General features: G+C 47.7%; 1 long non-coding RNA gene across 1 annotated transcript; it reads left to right on the plus strand.

Annotated features, from left to right (window-relative positions):
• Positions 1-1,170: 1,170 nt before the first annotated feature.
• LOC123254108 lies at positions 1,171-1,685 on the plus strand. Its single transcript, XR_006506653.1, has 3 exons — positions 1,171-1,267; positions 1,366-1,473; positions 1,570-1,685. It is a non-coding gene; the product is annotated as an uncharacterized LOC123254108 (long non-coding RNA).
• Positions 1,686-2,804: the final 1,119 nt, after the last annotated feature.

The raw sequence follows: 2,804 nt of genomic DNA on the forward strand, positions 1-2,804 counted from the left end.
GAAAGCCAGAACTCTGAGGCCTTGAGAAGAAGCCTTTTGCTCTCAACTAGATCCCTTGCAGAAAAGAGGGATGTGGGAGCAGGCTCTGTCTTGTACATTAGGAAAGCCTAGTCCATTCCTCAGATTCCTCCGTGTTTTTTGGGGGGGAGAGATGGCGTGACCACTGACTGACTTCCTATGGTCATTAGCTACTTGCCAGTATCATTGCCTTGGAGAAACTCTGCACAAGTTTAGCAGATAGACTCCTATGGACCTTCGAGCTGGCTTCTAGCTCTCGTCTTGGAAGTTCTTACTACAACCTAGAGTGAGAACTGTTCTATTTGGAACCAATGGGATCTCAGCCCCCAAAACGGAGGTAATTGAATTCAATCTCATCTCTCAGATTACTGAATGTTTAGAAATACAACCGTAAGCCAGTCAACTGCCTGGTAACCTTATTAACTCTCTTCACTTAGGAGTTCCTGAGGATCCGGACCTGACGGGGTCCTGTCCCCGCAACCCAGAGAGGACGGCTTGGGAATTCCTGAAGAGCTGGACCTGACGGGGTCCGGCCCCCGCAACCCAGAGATGAAGACTTGAGAGTTCCTGAAGAGCTGGACCTGACGGGGTCCGGCCCCCGCAACCCAGAGAGGAGAACTTGGGAATTCCCGAAGAGCTGGACCTGACGGGGTCCGGCCCCCGCAACCCAGAGAGGACGACTTGGGAGTTTCTGAAGATCCGGACCTGACGGGGTCCGGCCCCCGCAACCCAGAGAGGACGACTTGGGAGTTTCTGAAGATCTGGACCTGACGGGGTCCGGCCCCCGCAACCCAGAGAAGACAACTTGGGAGTTCCTGAGGATCTGGATCCAATGGGATCACAACCCAGAGACCTGAGGTAATATCTTTAAATCTCATCTCCATAATTTTTGAATTTTTGCAATTGCAACCCAGACAACTGTGAAGTAACTTTATTCTTATAGGAGTTCCTGAAGATTTGGACCTGCTGGGGTCCAGCCTCTGCAACCCAGAGAAGATGGCTCTGGAATTCCTGAGGATCTAGATCCAATGGGATCACAACCCAGAGAACTGAGGTAACTTTATTAGATTTCATCTCTTATTTGGAAATGTAATTACAACCCAGACAACTGTCATAACCTTATTAGTTCTTCTCTTAGGAGTTCCTGAAGATCTGGACCTGACGGGGTCCGGCCCCCGCAACCCAGTGACGAAGGCTTGGGAGTTCCTGAGGATCTGGATCCATTGGGATCACAACCCAGAGAACAGAGGTAACATCATTAGATTTCATCTCCAATTCTCTTGAATATTTGGAAATGCAGTTATAACCCAGATAAGTATGAGGTAACCTTAGTAGCTCTTCTCTTAGGAGTTCCTGAGGATCTGGACCTGACGGGGTCCGGCCCCCGCAACCCAGGGAGGATTTGGGAGTTCCTGAAGACCTAGAACCAATGGGATCACAACTCAGAAAACTGAGGTAACCCTTAGATCTCATCTCCAGAGTTCTTGAATATTTGTAAATGTAATTGCAACCTAGACAAATATGAGGTAACCTTATTAGCTCTTCTCTTAGGAATTCTGTGGATCTGGACCTGATAAGATCCGTCCCCCATAACCTGATAGAAGATTGCTCAGGTGTTTTTCGTGCATCCAGGCCCTTGCAACTCAGAGAAAGTACTGCTGTGAAAAAAAAACAAACTACCTATTATCTAATGTACTTAGATTCAGCTTCTTCAAGCTGTCTCTGTCTCTGTCTCCTGAAGGTCTGAATTGACCTGATGGCCTGGAGGGGGGGGTGGTGGTGGGACAATACAACATACAGTAAATAAACACTGTCAGTGTGTGTATGTTGTGTCTGCTGTCAAATAAATGATTCTTGCTTGTCTTGTTAATCCATGTGGGGGGGAATTGGTAGCTGGGATGTTTTTCTCTATTTGTTTTTGAGACCAAGTGGGTGATGGGAGAAATGTCCTTAGGCACAAGTAGAAAAGGGGAGGGGGGAGGGAGCGGGGAACAGCCAGGGCCCCATCCCTCTGGCTTTCTAGTAAGGAACTCTGGTGATCTCTGTGCTGGGGTGATGGCGCACATGCCCACAGAGAGGGCTCCGAGTGCTCTGTCCGGCACACGTGCCATAGGGTCACCACCATAGACCATGGAGATCATGGGGGGGGGGGGGACAGGAGAGGTCATTGCAAACAGTGCCCATCCATATATTAATGTAATAAGTTTTGCATAGGAGGGAATATTGTAATGGAAGGGTAGAATTTCTATTTGCAGTGGGGTAACTAAGCTTATAAAGTCTGTTTCTTTTTTTTTTTAACTTAATTACCCCTTTGATTGCTCTAATGAAAGTGCAGCTTCAGTGCACCTCTTCTTGTGTTATCACTGCTATATTTGTCTAATCGGTGGCTTGTGCTGCATCTTGGCGGCTGCTCAGTGGAAGTCAGACTCCCCAGGGATGTTGTCATGAAAGCAGGTAGTTGTTTTCCAGGTGAATAAATAGCTAATAATTAAACTGCGACTCTTGGTCAGCATTAGTGACTGAGAAGCTGTCCTGGTTGTAAAATGACAGTGAAAGTCATTCCCAGGTTGGCCTTAGAGACAGGGAGACCTGGATTCCAGTGCTACCTCTGGCACGTAATTGACGGGCTGACGCTAGCCAAGTCATCTAACTTTTCCCAGTTCCCCAGACCACCTTTTAAGGGTTGAGTTGGTTGGGTTGACTGGTTCTTGATTTGCAGTGGTAAGGGGAAATCTCTCATCAGGGGTTTTCTCTGCTAATGAAACATATTCTAAAGAGGAAAGGGT

This window comes from Gracilinanus agilis, unplaced genomic scaffold (assembly GCF_016433145.1).
Source record: "Gracilinanus agilis isolate LMUSP501 unplaced genomic scaffold, AgileGrace unplaced_scaffold15031, whole genome shotgun sequence".
Lineage (NCBI taxonomy): Eukaryota > Metazoa > Chordata > Mammalia > Didelphimorphia > Didelphidae > Gracilinanus > Gracilinanus agilis.